This window comes from Passer domesticus, chromosome 5 (genome assembly GCF_036417665.1).
Source record: "Passer domesticus isolate bPasDom1 chromosome 5, bPasDom1.hap1, whole genome shotgun sequence".
In the NCBI taxonomy this organism is placed as follows: Eukaryota; Metazoa; Chordata; class Aves; order Passeriformes; family Passeridae; genus Passer; species Passer domesticus.
The window spans coordinates 53,840,301-53,859,018 of NC_087478.1; the positions used below are offsets into that span (position 1 = coordinate 53,840,301).

The following is an 18,718-nucleotide window of genomic DNA, read 5'->3' on the forward strand; positions in this document are numbered from 1 at the left end:
TATAGCAAGAGCTGTTAGAAAGTCAGAAAATGAATGTTGCTTTTCAGAGATAATTAAAACTTTTCAGCGCCCTTCATAAATTATTCAGGAGAGTCCAACAGAGATTTAAATCAAAGCACATTGCACACATTTTAGTGGTTACCACCTGTGACCTGGCTGCCTGCGTCACTGATGCAGTGGTGTTTTGGGGAATGCTATTCCCTGGGGTTGCTTTGTAATTGGCTCCTGCACCTTGTCCTGAACATGTTTCCAGCATGGTTTGAGCAGATGCAGACTCCCCTTAACCAAATCTTGTGCTGATACTGTTTGTAGGAAATACTGTCTTGTGACACAGGGACGGCAGGTTGGCCTTGCTGCTGTGCTGCCCAGATTCCACATGGGTGGGGACCCCCTTGTCCTCACCAGAGTGCGCTGGGAGGGACCAGGGCTGCATGAAGGACAGTGCAGTTGTTGTCACTCCCATCTGTTCCTGAAGTCTCTTGTACAAAACCCCAAAGGCTGTTTTAAATAAATTCCTGGAATCCTAGAATCACAGACTGGTTTGGTTTGGGAGGGACCTTAAAGGTCATCCAGTCCCACCTACTGTCATGGGCAGGGACACCTTCCAGGTTGCTCAGAGCCCTATCCAACCTGACTCTGAACCACTCCAGGGATGGATGCTTTTCTGCACAGCAAGTATCAGGAGTGTGTCAAATGCAGCCTGTTTTGGAATATCCATGAGTCTTCTCATAAGGATACCTGAATACTTCCCAATCCCTACAGAACCAAATCTGAACAAAACCTGTGAAAATTCAGAAAGTGTAGTTCATTTTCTACAGATGAGAAACACAGTAGGTTAATTGTAAATTCCCTACAGTAAATTACCTCAAAATCATGCAGTAATGTTATTTTTACTAACATCTTTATTACAGCATCTCTTTCAGACCAGCGCATGGCAGAGGCACCAGGAGATCAGATAATGAGTGTGAAGACACAATACACAGCTCCACAGGTGACTTTGTCTGCGTGCTTCTATCCCAGAGTCAGGAGAAGAGATCATTCCCACCCTGGTCTGTCAACAAAAGTTCCAGGGATATCTGTTGTCATTTTCTGATGGCAGCATGTGTCCAGTGGGGATCTGTGGGCATCATTTAGTGCTTCCAGGTGGTTTTGTTGGTTTGTGTCAAGGCTGAAGCTGTAGAGGCAGAAATTTAGTCAGTGTTCCCTTTTGACCATAGTTTATTTATTGGGTAAATTTCTTTCACTTATTTGCTGGAAAAGTAAAACAACCAAGGATCATTTAGGGATTTTTTTTTTTTCAGGTTGCTTTTACAGCATCTTCCTGATGGTAAAATATTGATTTAGGGGGTATGAAGTGATAGTCTGCTGAAAAGCAACAGCACCATTCTTTCAATGCAAAAGCTGTAAAAGCAAAAATCGTTGATCTTCCTTTTATAAAATGTGAGATAATTCCTTTCATAACAACACCTTGCATCAGGCTCCTGTGGCTTCCCCCATTCAATCTGAATTTTTAAGCACTAAAGAAATCTCATTATTGAGAAGTAAACTAGCAGCTCCCTGGCAAAATGGTCACAGCAGTGTGAAATAGAGCCTGTACCACATTCAGCAGCCAGTTCGAGAATATTCTCATCATTTATCCATGAGGCTCATGATGCTTAAATGCCACCTACAGCAGAGCTCCTGATCTGGCAACCCTTCTGCTTCCCCTTTTTGCCTTTAATAAAGCAAAGATTAAAAGGCTTACAGGAGCTATTACTGTGAAAGTCATGTTTCCCCCAAGTGTCCCTTGCAATGACACAGGGAAGATGAATTCTATGAGAATTCTTAACTCGTTGGGCTTGGATGTTTAGGTTTCAGCAACCCCCAAAAATGTTTAAATATGTCTCTGAACTCTGAGGTTTTCTTCTTGATACCATGCCAGCCATTGTAGCTTTCCATTCATTCCCACCTCCCCTTCAACCCAACTTACTAGTTATTTAAATTTTTTTCCTGTTCTTTCTCTCAATTTCCCCAATGTGCCTTTTAACCCATCTCATTTACCTCAGATTGCAATCAGATTTTCCTTTTTTCCACATTCCAGCAGCACCCCACTGTTATTTTGATCATTCAAACAGAAGAATTTAAAGATCCTGCTTTGACTTTTCTCTCAGTCTAATTAGGTTTAGACTTGGTTTTAAATGTTCATTTGTAGAAGGCTTGTAAACAGTACTTTAAAAGGTTCTTTCAAGGCATTTAGTTCTCTTTTTCTGTGAAGAGAAATGTGTTACATAAGCAGTTTAGCATAAGGGGAGTCAGAAAGTAAGTGGATGGGGAATTCCTGAGACCTGTAGAACAAAGGTATCTAATGGGAGGTTACTTCGAAGAAAATCTGGGAAAAAGAGAAAACCTGGGGGAATACCATGAGGAATACCTTGCCCAATTAATTCCTACATGCCTGCAATTCTGTGCATAGAAGGATCCTGCACACAGAAGGATCCTGTGCACAGGATTACACAGCTGCAGTGTTTACACACCGGGGACACATGGGGACACCCTCTTGCTAAGACTTTATTGAGACCCCTGATCGGGAAGAAGGAGTATGTTAAAAATGGGTCAGGACTTTTGGGCTGCACAGAAATAGCTATTTAAAATATTGAAGAATGTCATTGTATTGGTGGTATGGCTCAGTGAGGGAGCTGATCATGGTTGTATTTTCAGAAAAAACAAATTAAGGAAGAGGGTACATGCCCATGGAGGAGCTGTAAGTCAGCAGTTGGTGAGAGGAGATAGGAAATGCTTTTTGCTCTCAGCAGTTACAGGTTTAAAAGCTCTGGGGATAGACACAGAACAGGAGCCTTATTCAGTCCTCCATGCCAAATTCAGTTTTTCTTTCTGCCAGAGACATCTGAGAGCTTTCCTGCTTTCTATCCCCTTCCATATGAACACACACACACAGATGAACACACTGACTTGCTCTCTCCCTTCCAGGCTCCCACATATCTTTGAAGGCTTTACTTATCTGTGTACTTTCAGAACTGAAGCAGTTCTGATACCTGAAAGCTTATTCAGTTTGTTGCATTCTAATTTTGACCTTTTGCTGCTTACTGCTGTTCCCTGAAAGCAGCACACAACACCCCTTAAAAGATATATTTCTGCTAAGGACATAGACATATTCAGGGGAAAATTTTGAGTTATTACTGATTAGTGATAAATGTCCCACTCTGTAAATGTGTTTTTCCCCCCAGGAGATGATGCAGTGACACCATGTCTGTGTATTCCTTGAAAAGTGTGTGCAGAGCCTATGTCTGTGTGTTTAGGGAAAGCATTGGCACACTTGGAAATCATGAATGAGTACCAGGAATTTTCTCTGAGGGTCAGTAGGCTGAACTGAAAAACATCATTCAGATACTTTCTAGGAGAGGAAAAGGTGCCTTGAGGATGATATTTGAATTCATTGTCTCCTAACAGGGTTGAGGAAACACCCTAGTTCTCTAGTCTGATATGCTAAAAGGCCTTTTGCTCCTGGTAAAATTTGTCATTTCTGCTTAGCTTTTCTATTTATAGAGTCAAGAAAGGCCTTATCTGCACTCCCAGTTGTGGGAAGGTGGACTAGATGGCCTCATAAAATTTATTTTTTAGCTCTATTTGGGTTTTAATGTGAATATGCATATAGAATTTTTACATCACAAGTACTAACATACAAATAGAAATAAAAGCTTTGCTGCATTCAGTTTTCTTATTTTTACATGGTAGTGAAATCACAAGGAGGTGATCTACTAAGCAGCCAGAATAAAGTTTCTGGATGATATTAGTCTTGTCCTCTAAAATGGGTGTAAATGCCTTTTGCACTTTCTAGGAGTGAATAGGGAATATACATGTCAAAACAATGCAAAACCCAAGTTGTGCAGCTGTTGACATTCTGTTCAGCTGATTAACTACATCTCCTCATCCAGCATCAACTTCCAACAAGTTTCACAAGCTGGACAATGATAAACAGTGAGGGGGGGGAAAGAAGGCTGATAATTTCTCCCATAATTGCCTCCTGCAATCTCAGAGAGCAAAAGAGAAATGAAGCCTTAAATAGCAAGAAAGATTTGTCCAACTGTGCAAGATCAGAGCATTGATTCAGCTTTGATTGGGCTCCCCACTGCTTTCTTTTTGTTATTTATGTCAGGTTAACCTCTCATTTTCAGCAATGACATCTGTTCTCTACTCATTTCAGGGAACATTCCGTGGTTTTCATTTTGTCAGCTGCTTTTACTTCTTCTGATTACTTTGGCGCAAAGCTGCTGGGGTGGGGTTTTTTTGGATAATGACTAATTGGAAATGAATGTGCTTGCTTTGAGATAGGACACACTATAAGGTGCAGTATGTTCCATATAACCTACCAAACGTGTACAAGATGGAACCAAAACCATCAGGACCTAATGGAGGAAGCAAAGACAGAGGAGAGAACAGGCCAAGCACCTGAGAGCACTGAGGTGGAAGCTCCCAGACCTGTGAGCAGGTCCGTTCCACATGAGGAAAATGCAATTGTGGAGTATCATGGAGATGCACAAAACAGGGAGGTGGAGCATCACTCTCAGTTGTCTTAGCAGAATCCTATGTCCACTTGATGCTAGAATCTGCTTCTGGTCATCACTTAGTCCAATGAGGTCTGACAGCTCTATTTCTGAATTTAAATTGGTTGCTCTCAGTGTGCATGGGGTCTGTTTTCAAAGGAAGCATTTCTAAGACCATTGGCTGAGTCTCCTCTCCTCTCCTCTCCTCTCCTCTCCTCTCCTCTCCTCTCCTCTCCTCTCCTCTCCTCTCCTCTCCTCTCCTCTCCTCTCCTCTCCTCTCCTCTCCTCTCCTCTCCTCTCCTCTCCTCTCCTCTCCTCTCCTCTCCTCTCCTCTCCTCTCCTCTCCTCTCCTCTCCTCTCCTCTCCTCTCCTCTCCTCTCCTCTCCTCTCCTCTCCTCTCCTCTCCTCTCCTCTCCTCTCCTCTCCTCTCCTCTCCTCACAGTGCTTGCACTGCTGTAAATTTAATTCTGGTGTTGAGTCTGGCTAAGGTCACTTTACCTCTGGATACTGGCCTCCCCCAGAGCAGGTATTTTCTTGCAGTTTGTACATGATTTATGTAGTCTACCTATTCAAATTCCAAGCTGCACAGAACAGCATGTCTCATCTCAGGCCAAGCAAGTTGTTAAGTACTTGAAGAATTACAATAATGATCCTGCCTGAAGGAGAAAAGAGCTATGTCAGCAAGGTAAGAGAATTAATTATCAGTAAAATCTTATCTCTGAAAGGATATGAAGCTGCTTCCTTGCCCAGAGAGATCCATATAAAGTCAGAAAATCTGAGCTGGGGAAATGTATGATCTCCATGCAGACCACTTTAGTCATCTCTCAGACACTTCTCCACTTCCCAGTCTCTTCTCTTGTGATGTTTGACTTTATCTCCATATTTTGCTCTACATTTATTGTACAAGTTATAAACCTTTGCTGCTCAGGGAGATTTACATTACAAAAGCAAAGACTCCAAAACTTTGTAGAATTTCTGACTCTTATCTTCAGAAGGGAAGAAATGATAAACAATTTCTAATATCCCATTGTCTATGTTGTTAAATCAACCAGGCCATGTGACAAATTCCCAAGCTGAAGGCTTTTAAAATAATCTCAACATCTCATAGCAAAGTTTGTCTCCACAGTATTCAAATTTTACCCAAATCCTCACAATTTCATAAAAGGGTTTTAACTCATTCAAAAAAAAATATTTAAATGTACAATAGGTACCATACCTACATAAGGACCCTTCCCCTTGTGCATATTTCCAGCTGAGGGACATTCCAGTTGAGTTGAATGAGAGTTTAATGGCTGCCACTGAAGTGATTTACAGTCTAATATTTCTCTACTGTGCTGTATAAGGTATTAAACATCATTGAATACATGTTAAGAAAAATGTTCAGGTATAATTACACAAAAAGATTTCTGTGGAGTCATCACATGGATGGGAAGTGTCTGTGTTTATCTGTTATAAAAGAACTTAATGAGATGATGTGCTTATAGAAAATGTTAAAGATAATTTTCTTGTTTGCCAGAGCACACTTTCCCCCTGGCTTCTTCAATCTCTAGTACTTCCAGCTGCTCTTAATGATTTTCCCAATGAAACAGTTGTGTTTATGGGACTGTCTCATACTGTGATTTCTGGGTTACAAAATGTTCAATGCTTTCACAAGTTTCTCCCTGTGAAAAACTCCACAAAAACATCCAGGTATTTTTGTTTTGTTTAGATCTCCACTTACCCATTGAAATTAATGTTTGATAGAAAACTGACATGACTTTATCTAAATATAGCTGAAAGAAGCACAGATAAACTTCAGGCAAGAATGAAATCCTTCTCTTTTTTTGACATTCACCTGTTCTGACATCAGGTTTTCATACTCATAGCATAAGAAAAATCTTGACTGTGTTGGTACAAATCAGGGGTAAACTGATCCCAAAACTATGTCACCCCATGACTGGCTGTATTCAGGGATGCACCACATGCCCCGGTTCCAGGATGCTGTATTGTCCTTAAAGCCTTGAATCTTCAGCTTGGTCCCACGTGCCTCCTGGTTCCACTGTTGGTTTTGTGCCATTTTCTAAAGTCAGAGAAAACAAGACACATCGGTCTTGCAGAATATTTAATTCCCGCATAGAGTTATAAAAAAAATTTAAGAACCAATGCTATTAGATCAATGCTGGTACTTCTGGAACCCAAATTATCTTCAGCCCTGTGCAATATGCCAATTAGCAAAGACAAAAAGGGAAACAATATCTAAGTATGCCAATCTTTGCCATCTCTTTTATGCAGAATTCCACTTCAAAGCGCCTTTCTTGTTTGTTACAAGATCACTTTCTTAAGCATCTAGCAAATGTGACTAAAAAGGTTTTTTTATTCCTTAATGCCTCTCTCCTCAGCTGCTGAGGATCTTTTATTCCTATTGTCCCTAGCAGCTCTTCAGAATGACACTATACAGTTCTCTCCTTGCTTTCAGCTCCTTATTTTTAGTCATTTATTGCTTCAACTTTTTTTTTTCTTGTCTTGTGTACCTTATTTTTTAGTCACCTCCATCAGCATTTTTAAGGAGTGAATGAAGGTGTTGAGAGGAGGACTGCACAGAGATGAGGACGAAGAGGTTGGGCTTAAAACACTTCTTTTATTCCTGGTGGTGCTGCTTCTAAAAGTAAATTTGGATTACTTTAGGGTAACTGAGACCAAGTTGCTCAATCTACAGAGAAAGACAAAACTATCACTCTGGGTAAGGTGCCTCCCACATTAGCATGAGGCTGGGATTCTTTCTTCCTACTACTCCTACATGCAGAACTTGATTTTTCTTTCCCAAGTGCCACTGAGGATTAAATCCCCTGAAATGAATAATATTTTGTTGGTGTACACCACTGAAATAAATGGGCAGGAGATCTTTCTCCTTTTTAATGCCTTTATTAAGAAGAATCAGCTCAGGTGGGGAGAAATTGACGGGTTGCGCCCTCGCCGCCGTTGCTCCCAGGCGTGGCACGAAGGAGGAGGATGATGCAGTTTTGTCCGCTGGTCTGCAGACAGAACTGGGGACTCTGTCCTCACGGGAGAGTCGTTGAGTCCTTGGTTTGTTGGTTTAGAAACCCGGGGGGGTCTCTTTAATCAGTTTTTTTTCAGGTTAGGGTGAGAAATAAAAAGATTCAAGCAGGTACGGGACAATGCTCCCATCCTTAGACGTCACTTTAAGTCACTTGTTGGCTCGTGATTTTAGGGGTTTTTCTTATAAAAACTGTAAAACCGTAAAAACCCAGGTTGCACTGCATTTCTCATTTGCATGTTGTCTCTGGTGTCACTGCCCATTCTCTTTACCCTGGAGGGTTTCCCTTGGTATCTCCTTGGCATACGGCTAGCATCAGGGAAACAATCAGTTAATCACCCGCCATTAACTGGTGATAAAGGGCTTTTCTTCGGCAGGGAACCTAAAGGAGTCTGACCCGGTCTGACTTGGTTTTTTTAACTCTGGAACTTAAAAAAAATTACAACTTTCTATTCATAACACTGTTCTAGGTTGAGAAGGAAGTGAGTTTTTCAGGAAGTTGTGGTCAAAACTAATCAGTAGTCAGATTTGAATATTGACACCTGGTGTGGCCACTGAAGACATGGACGGCCTCTGAGAACAGAAGGGGTTAAAAAGCAAAGAACTCCCAGGGGAACTCTCTTGATTTGCCATGTGGCCGGGGTGAGGTAGACCTTGGATAGAGAAGGGAGGTGAAGGCCTTGCAAGATGGAAGGGTGGAAGAGCCCTGAGAGGCATGGCGCAGCCCTCCCCTGGGAGGAAGGGGGAGAGAGAGAGAGAGAAGGTGGTGTCAGAAAGTGCCCAGCAGCCCTGGGAGGTCTGGGTGGAGAGAGCCCCTTTCCTGAAATAATGGAAACCTTACAAATACTGATCCTCCTGGATCTGAATGAAAAAAAGAGAGAGAGATGAAACAGGAGGAAATTGTGGTGAAAAAGTTCGTGCAGGTGAAACATGTCAGAAGAAGTTGAGAAGAATCCTAGGTAGGAAGAGGTAATGGAGTGGCCTTTGGCTGGAGTCTTTTCTTGTATAGCCATGGACAGACCCATTTTTCCTGTGACACAGAGACTGCGTTTAGGAGGAGGCAGTGGCTTGGAGCCAAGAGAGTGCGGTGATGTTATGTGAAGCAGTGGCATGAACAGAGATAGCTGAGAAGGGTGTGATGATGCCCTCTATCTTCAGTGAAGAAGATCTCTGTTCTTGAGACCCCTCAGCCCCAGGGGGTGAATTTGGGGGGTGCTGGTGTCTCAAAAATGACACCAGTCAAATGATGCTTTTTTGAAACTGGGCAAAGCATCCTTAAAAGGGGAACCCTAGAAGCAGTTCTGGTCCATGTGCAGTAGTGAGAGAACTGGACATAGAAAGAAAGAAGAGGTCACAAGGGCAGATGTTCTCAGGGCAGTGCCACGAGTAACATGGAAACACAAGAGGTTTCAACTGTGTTTCTGAAGAAGCCTATGGTACAAGAGAGACTCCTCTCTCCTTGATGAACTGAAAGTTGATTACCTGAGAAGTGGTGACAGACTGAGAGTTGATTATCTGAGGAGTAGTGACTAGATTAAAAATCTAAGGTCTTATTTCATGTTGTAGTGAAAACTGGAGGAAGGAGGAAAATTAGTTTAAAAAGTCTTCATTGTAAGTTCTGTGTCTGTTCCTTTTTATATATTGTAGTCAATAAAGCGGGTTTTTTCCTTTATTCCTAAATTAGAGCCTGCTTTGCTCTATTTCTGGTCACATCTCACAGCAGCCACTAAGAATAATATATTTTCATGAGAGCACTAGCATTGCACCAGCATCAAACCATGACAACTACTATGTGCACTGCTGCTAGGAGAAAGTAAACCCTGGTAATTCTATCATACAGCTCTGATTTCCTATGATATAACTGAAACTGCTGTGAAGTACAGTATTAAACCAGAAACAAACTAGGTATTCTCCTAAAGAATAGCTTAGACTGCTGCCAAGAGAGGAGCTGAGATTAATCCAACTTTACAAATGTAGATATGCCTGTGAAGTATAAACACACATTCAAATGTCACCTTGTCCTTTAGTTTATTACTCTGATGTATTTGTCCTTGAATCCATCTACAGGTAATAGAAAAAGCAATTGCTGACAGGATGAAGAACTGCAAGTGCCCATCCCTACTTTCGATACTCAGCCTTAACTGGGACTTTTTCAAGCAGTCAACTTATCTGGAAACACTGCCCAGATGAAGCTAATTGTCTACAAGAGCCTCTTCTGTAAATATGTGTCTGTCATACTAAACCACTCCAAAGGATCAGAGGTGTGAAATTCAATATTCATTGGTGTACTGAAGAAGGCCTCACAAGATCAGTTGCATTTATGTACAGCAGCCTGTCATTTATTGGCACTGGCAAGGTTTTGCAAGAATAAACAAACTTGAAAAAAAAAAGCAACATTTTGTAAGAAGAATTTGCAGTGGAATCTGTGTTGTGAATAGAACTTCAGGACTATGACACAATAAATCATTCAAACTTCCATGGATGGAACCAATGAAACCAATGATGGAAATGAAGGTCGTTCCATTGGAACATTCTAGTATGAAGCTTTGCTCTGAATCCAAAGGTCCTGTTGGGTTAGGTGCTCTGCAGGAAAAAGGAACTGTCTCTGCCCTTGGTAGCAGTCAAGTTAAAGAGAAAATTAAACAGATGAAAAATTTCTCTTAATTTGCAAACTGCTGAAAAATCTTCTGCCATGTCTTGACTCTGTCCTGATGCCGGGCACCCACCAAAGCCCCTCTCTCACTGCCCTGCACAGCTGGGCAAGGGAAAGGAAATAAAACCAAGTGTGGTAGATGCTTTGTGGGGTGGTCCCGGGATGAGTGGAGAGACAAGAATCTTGACTCCATGTTTCAGAAGGCTGGTTTATTATATTATGATATATATTATATTGCAATGCTATACTAAAAACTATACTAAAAGAATAGAGAGAAAAGGATTCATCAGCTGGCTAGCAAGAACAAGAATGGAATGAATAACAAAGGCTCCTGACTCTCTGAGAGTCTGAGCCAGCTGCATCTGTGATTGGCCATTAATTAGAAACAACCAACATCCACCAATCACAGATGCACCTGTTGCATTCCACAGCAGCAGATAGTTATTGTTTACATTTCTTTCCTGAGGCTCCTCATCTTCTCAGGCGGGAAAAATCCTAGCAAAGGATTTTTCATAAAATATCATGGCTACAACCAAGGGTTCATGAGTCGAAATAATTTAGGGTTCATGAGTTGAAATAATTTAAGGTTCATGAAACCCTTAATCTGTGGCAGAAGCTTTGATGGAATGTTTACACTTTGCCCCATTAAAAACAGTGCCATGCTGGGAGAGAGATCTCTCATCAAATACGGTCACAGGCAAAACAGGCTCAACTTCAAGACATGCACTGAATTTATTACAGTGACACTATCAGAGCAGGATAACGAGAAGTAAAATAAACCCTTAGAAACATCTTCCTCCCACCCCTCCCTCCTTCCCAGCTTCACCTCCTTCCCCAGTGGTACAGGGAGACAGGGAATGGTGGTTTTGGTCAGGTCGTCAGCCATGGTTTCTCCCACTGCTCAGGGAGAGGAGTCATTCCTCTGTTCCACTATGGGGTCCCTCCTATCAGAGACAGTTTTCCATTAATTTCCCTGATATGAGTTAATCTCACAGGCACCACCTCTCTGTGAACTGGACTTCCAAAACCAGGCCATGCACATCCAATACACCTTATTCTATTACTTGTAGTACCTCCTAAACTATATTAGACACTTTTTAAAAATTGAGACTTTCTTTTACTTTGCTTTAATTTTCATCTTCTTTTACTTTGCTTAAAACTTCATCTTAAATTGTCCCAGACAAAGGCTTTCAAATAAGTCTGAAATCTGTGAGATTTTCCCAGGAGTAACAGAGAAGTTGAGGTATTAGTCCAGATAATGAAAAACAAATCTGAAGGGAATTGTACATTTTGCTTTATTTCTAAAATATTACTTAAACACTGTGCTTATGCCTAGGGACTCTGGTGACTTTCATTACCTTAATGAACTTTACCTTTCACCATCACTATTTCCTTTGAGACTATACATATATTAATATAGGGGACAAAGTAAAAAGTAAATGAAAATATCTTATAATGTAAAGTCTGGGACATTTAACAAATCTACATGAGAAACTGCTGGGAGTTCCTCTTTAAGCACTGGGTAACTGATATTTTCTTTTGAACTGATGATTTCCATCTCTCCTCCAAAATGTGTGATGCTCTGAGACTCAGAAATCCTTTTCCTTAGCCTGTCAGTGATCCCCCCACTGTAACCTTGGTGAAATAGTTTAATTTTTGCTTTATATATACATATATATTTTAATGCTGTGGCTTTGTGAAACCAAGGTATTACTCCTGCTAGGTATTTCGACTGCTCTAGATCGGATGGAACTAAGAAGAATAGGAAAGTCAGAAATAAATGCAACAAGTTTGTCTTTCTCTGCAACTGCCAAGAATGATTTATCAAATTTCTTCTGTAACTCAGTTACAAGTCTAGGGATGCACTTAAGTGTGAGTTGCAGCCAGTGCACCAATTTTCTGTTGTTGACTGTGGAGTAACAGGTTTCTGAGCAAAGGACAAAAAGAGTCAGTGTAAACTTTGGAAATACATTTGGAGAAAAGGAAATTTATATCCCCCCTCAGGATGAGGCATGGCAATTTAACTAGTATTTCTCAAAAAATGGCTTCAGATGTTGATGAAATCTCGCAAGAACTTTAGCTATTTCAGTTCTAGATGATTTCCAGCTCCTCTGATTCCATCTTGACCAATTTGGTAAGCTCATAAAAATCTAAATATTGGATTTTGGGCCAGTGCTAGATTTGGCATATGCTCACCTCACCCTGCTAGGAAGAACAGGCTTGGATTTTTTTGCCCCCCTCTCTTGTTATTTTATTAAGCGTCTGTCAGTCATGTTCTCCAAGACTCTGGGAACTTTAGTAGTTGCCTCTGACCTATCTTCTGGTAAGGAATAGTCACAGAGATGACTTCCAAGGAGGAATGGTTTCATGCTTTATGATGTTATAACCTTTTTCTGGGAATGTTATGAAAAAAGAGCTGTCCTGTAGTTCAGGAAGTTCTTGTCATTTTTAGTTCCTGAGCTATCTCGGTTCTTTAACTTGCATTTTAAAATATTAATAGCCCGTGAGCCCAAGCCACCCTTCTGTTTTTTAACATATGATGCTGTGTGTTAAACAACAAAAAAGGCATAAACATCATAACAAAAATAACAAAAGGGTTTCAATAAAGGGAAAAAAATGCTGCCAGCAGTGGTGAATGTTGTGTCTTCAACATTCCTAACACTGTAGGAGAAACTTTTTCCAAGAAATCAGTGTAGTCACTGGCTGCAAAGATGCCATGAAACCCTTAATCTGTGGCAGAAGCTTTGATGGAATGTTTACAATTTTCCCCATTAAAAATAGTTCGACACTCCAAATGATGACTGTGCACCACACGGCGAGAAAATGAAGTGATGAGAACAACAGATATGAAGTACCGATTTCCTGATTATTTTTAATTACACTTAGGAGAAAGCCAAGTAAATGGCAAATAGCTTTATCTTTTTTTTTAGTAGTTTATAATCAATCAGTCAAGAAGGTCTGTACTGGAGTAATGTTTTATTGTTGTTAGTGTTATTTATAAGGGTAATCACTCATCTTTGGAAAACTATTTGCCTCAGCTGAAAAATTAATTTTGGTCAAATGGCATTCCAAGTTAAAGAAGTCATAATGGAAGTAATCTGCAGCAGAGTCTGCTCACAGATATGTCCTAAATAGGGTGGTGACACAAATACTGTTTTATACTTCATTAGCAGTCAATTCATAACCCATGGTGAACATGGTGTCTCAGAGTTTAGCCGCGAAATGAAGTGTTCCCTTTCATTAGGTTTGTCACCTTTTGTGAAAACAAAAAGAATTAATAAGCTCTTCTCTGGATCTTGCTGCTTGCACCGTTAATAAAGTAAGATCCCAGGTTTCAGGGACCATAGAGACACCACTCTTGATAGGCTTCTGACTCAGTGCCTTAAAGATAACCATGCAGCTGAACATGAAATAAAGATATGTATCAGAAAAAGCAAAGAATATATGAGGAAACAAATTGGTATCCCTGACTTTATGCAGCAGCTGGTTAAACAACACAGTCATCTGTTCTTGCTTTTAAAATGCTCAAGGTGTTCAGACACTGTGGTCATAGGTGTACTTAAAGAGACACAATTGCACAGTGATCCAGGTTGTATACACAAAACTGTGGGATTTTAGGGAAAAAAATATTGTATCTCTCTATTATTGGTTTAAATAAACAAACAAACAAAAAAATCCCACAAGTATTTCATTCTTCCCTGTGAGAATATGGGAATGCAAGTGCTCACAGCAGAGCCAGGGAGTGCTCTTTTCATTAACGCAGTGCACATCTAATTTCAGTGAGAATAAAGCTGCCCAAGTTACCAGAAGGGTACAAAATTAGAAGTCGACAGAAACAGGAGCTCACTCAGTTTATATTCCTCTTCTTTATATTCTGAAACTGCCTCTGTGTGGTATGCTGAGAGAGAACATATCTAGGTCCATATTTCATGTATTTATGAAAAGAGGCTCAAACAGAAGCAGTCACTCTGTGTGGGGAGCTCATTCTGATGTCAGAACACGTATGAAATGCTTTTCATACAGGTGGGGCTAAGAGATTAAGATGACTCTTTCCATTAACATATTGTTTCCACTTGCTCAAAAGCTTCAAACATTTTGACTGTTTGTGCCAGAATTACCAGCCCGGACTAAGTTTATGTGCAGAGGAGTGAAAGGAAAAGGACCAGAATGTTTCAACCAAAACCACTGATCTATTTCTGAGGAAAAATGTTGTTTTTCAGTTAAGAAATTAAGAGTTTCCTTTCAGATGTTCTACATTTTGGACTAAGTGCATGCATTTTTCTGTGACAGATGGTTAAAAGTATGATGCATACCCCAGCCCATGCATGGCCCACCACTACCTGTCTGCTTAAAATGCAAAACACCTCCTAAGTATCTCAAATGGGTACCAAATCCTGTCCCATGCAGCCATTTCTAAATTTCTTCCAACTACGTGCAAGTATTTTTTTTTTTATTATTTTTTCAGAATCCTTTGACCTTTTTCTGGTTTAGTAAGCCTGTCTTTCAGTGGCTTAAATTTTTGTGAATTCAAATTTTGTTGACTTCATATTAATGTGTCTGCTGCCGAGGAGCATAAATTAAACCAAAATGTAAAAAGCAGGAATGCTGATTTTACTTCTGGCTACATAGAAAGTGCTCTCGGTGTCTGTGTCCATTTCTTCTAGCTGGTAATGTACAGCATGTCATAAACTTTCAAAGTACTTTTTACCAAACAGTTTTATGATACATATTAGAGCTGAAAAAAGCCCAGAAACTCAATTGTAATTTATAAACATATGTAACTTGTAATGTAGTAGCTTGTTCATAAAATCACTGCAATAGAAAATTCATTAAGATTCCTTTAAATATGGTGTGGTCCAAGGAAGTTTTATTACAGGAAGTGACAAGGATGGTTTTTAATGAGTTGCAATTTGGTAATCTGAATATTTTTTTTTTTCTGAAGCTGCTCTCTTCTAATTAGAATTTAAAGATTTTCCATGCAAACTATCTATGTTCTGTCTAAACAGAAACTTTGTTGTGATTGTGACAATCATCTTTAGATCTCATTTTCTCAAAAGGATATTTGGACACAGCTACATCAATGCATTTGGGAAGTTTTTATGGTTTTCTACATGAATTATTTCAAAATTTTCTGGTTTGTTTTGTCCCCCTTCTGAGGTTCTAGATGCTCCTGAGTTTCCCAGAAAGCTGAAGGGGGAGTTTGTGTGGCTCTAATTCTGATGTACCACAAATGGTTCATGTACCTGTGAAGGTGAACTCTGGGCTCTGAAGTTGGGGTGTTTTTCTCACTGGTCCACAGCCTTAATTTATCTGTACTAGCAGATTTTGTATTTATCTATGCCCAGTTCCCATTTTATTTATATCCCTGTCCCTCAGCCAAGTGCCTTGCAGAAGCACATTAGGTGATAATGTCATCTGTTATGTGGAAATTTCTCTTTCTGCAGAACTCTGTTCTGTTTCTAAAAGCTCTCTACATGTCAGAACTCTTCTAAATAGTAAAAATTTGTTATCTTTTGAGTAATTCAAACCTAATTCGTAAACCCTAAGGGAGTCCAACCACTGAAGAACTATAAATGTGTTGCACTTCCAATTATTTATGATACTGTGCATGCTGTAATATTCACATCAATGGAAATAAGCAGATGATACATGCTGAAGCATCAAGTGGAGTTCTTCCTGAACTTTGACCACCTGCTCACATTCCCTTTAAGAGCTGCATCTCAAGATTATTTGCAGCACTGAAAACCTGTGAAGAGTTTAAAAGCAGCTGGCATATTTGCCTGGTTAAAAAAGCTTCTGAAGTAACACTCCTTCTCTCCATATGTCACTTTGCTACGATGGCTGAACAGTGTGCTCAGCTTTCATGTATTCCCTGGGAATCCTCTAAAGCAAAAAACGGAAACAGACTACTGAGAAGGAATAGTGTCCATGGCTGTATTCATACAAATAAATGCAGTCTAGGTGTGTACACTTGTCCTGAGCAGCCCAAGGTATGTGCCTGCCCTACCTTCAGATTAAATAAGATTATTGCCTTGAAGGTGCATTTGAAATTGCAGCTACAGGAAAGAGGTCACAGAATAACCAGAGCTGGAAAGGGTCAAGGATCACTGAGTCCAGCTCCTGGCCCTGCACAGCACCATCTGTTAGTTCATATCTGTCAGCTCTCTCCGAGACTTGGGCAGACACAAACTATTGTAAGAGAAAACTTTCTTTTTGAGTTCTGTGTGTGTTTATTCTGTAGTAAGAGAACAAGGGGTTATGAACATCAGTTTCCTCTGTTGTGTTCAGAGCTGTTCACTGAAACTGATTGTTTTTGTCTCCCATGCATCAACACAAGCTACATGGCATCTAAACACTTGTTGTCTTGTTATATCCTGCTACAGGCTTATTAAGAAGTGACCCTTTCGGTCAGAAGTAAAACAAAATACAAGGGCCACCAAGGCTTTGCTTCAGATAGTTGCCCTTCCACAGAAACTGCAGTTCTAGCAGCTCGGTCTGACTCAGATGGTTTGGCTACAAGCAATTCCTCTGCATGCATGGCCTTTTTTACAGAAAATTGGAAAAAGAAGGAAATATTTAAGTACCTTGCTGTCCTAATGAGGTCCCACATGTGGAAGAGATTTGATTCTGCTTCCTGTCACTGCTGTGCTTCAGGCCAGCCAATTTCATTCCTATCTCTCTAGGGTTACAGAACGAGGGTTTGGAGGTAGATATTACAATATTGAAGTTCTGGGCAATCAACAGATACCAGAAAGGTAAAAAAATCTCATACTACAGTCTATCCATATTCTTTTCATTGGCCTGTACTTAGTTTTGCCTCTGCTTATCAAGGGGCTGCTTTCTTTGCTGCTGCAAGCTCAGAATTGTCCTGAAAGGAGAGCATTTCCTATTCCTATCTCAGACAAAGAGAAGCATGGAAAATGATTATTTTTTCCCCCTAAAATTTGCTTCACAGGTTGAAACTGGGAAAGAGGATGGGCAAGCCTTTATCTCTGAATGCAGTAGCTAAAAGCCTGGATGCTCAGCAGAATTGGGGGAAGGAAAACAAATGGTTTGGACTCCCCAGCTCTCTTTTCCCTCCCCATGCACCAAGGAAAAGCTCTAAAAATGGCAAAAGGCCTTGCAGGTGGGGAAAGCTCAGTGCCCTGCCTGTCTTGTCTTGGCAGCTCCGGCTGAAAGGATTCCTGCTGTCTATGAATACTGCCCCGGCACACTGCAATTATCTCCTAATTGCCGTCCTTCTCCCCACCAGAAAAGCTCTGAGAACAAATACCTGTCCTGCCACAGTACTGAATAGTCTGCTCAAGGTCTGCTTTATGCTAATTTCACTAGTTAGTTCCCTTTATAGTCCAAGCCCCTTTTTAGTCCTCTGGATATAAGGTGCAGGTAAGATTGACTAATCTGTCAGTTGTCTGTCTTATTGACAGCGTGAGCAGAGGACGCCTGTACTGCTTTATACCCCGAGGATATTTGTATTGAAAAACCAAAACACCCTCTCCCACCAATCCCTTAAATGAAAGAAAGCAGAAAAAGTGTTTGACTCCACTAAATTTATAACAGCATGTAAGTATTTTATCTCTGTTTGATAGAAAATATGGAAGATTACTGCCACAGGGGCCTAACAGAGAGGGAGTATTAACTAAATAGTATGTATATAACAAGACGGGAAGAAATTGATCTCTCTTTTGGGAGGCTTTGTGGTTAAAAATATAAGTGGTGAGGAAGTTCTGTTTGGCAATTTGATCTTCGATGTGTGAGAGTGTTTCAGAGCCTCAACCTTCTCCTATCAGTGTCTTCAGGTCAGAAACTTGGACATGCAGAAGCAGAAGTGCAAATTAAGAATACATTTAAGTTTTTGGCATTAATGCCTTGCTGAAAGTCAGGTGGAGACCTGACATGGATGTTATGCATAGAGGGTAAGGCAAAGTCGGCCAAACCCTACATGGCTAAAAAAAATTGTGGCTTGGAGAGATTTTACCTCTTTTTCAGATAGGACTAACCTCTTGTGGCACATCAAGAACACTATTTATGCACTTCTGGGGGAAGAAACTTTGTTCCATGAACCTTGGCTTGGTAGAGGAGGGAAGGATCTGTCTCCACAGAAGGAGGAGACATCAGAGAGGGTCTCGCTGCAACCTGCTTGGAAATGGAGAATGGGATGGTGTTTTCCAAGAGACTGCATGGAAAAATAATCATAACCAGGACTGTAGCTGAATATATAATTGTAGCTTTTGTGTTTCCTTGTTCTGTGCATGTAATTATCTTCTTTAGAACCTCTTTTGATTTGAATATATACATGTTAAATTTCAAGCTGAAAAACTTCCTTTATGAAGTGGGATATGGGACCTAAATTACCTAGAGTGATTCACAGCCTTTTAGATGAGGATGCTTTACAAACTTGGCAAGTGGAAATTACAGGGTCTTGTTTTTGTTTAAATCAGGAGAAATGATAACATCAGTGTTGTCAGATGTCTCTGCACATCTGTCCTC

At 40.4% G+C, this 18,718-nt stretch overlaps 1 long non-coding RNA gene across 1 annotated transcript in view; it reads left to right on the forward strand.

Annotated features, from left to right (window-relative positions):
• Positions 1 to 4,783, forward strand: part of LOC135300766 (uncharacterized) — a 55,419-nt gene extending 50,636 nt beyond the window's left edge. Inside the window, exon 4 of the long non-coding RNA XR_010362543.1 lies at positions 912 to 4,783. This is a non-coding gene — a long non-coding RNA (uncharacterized LOC135300766). The remainder of the gene's footprint in view (positions 1 to 911) is intronic.
• The last annotated feature ends 13,935 nt before the right edge of the window (positions 4,784 to 18,718 follow it).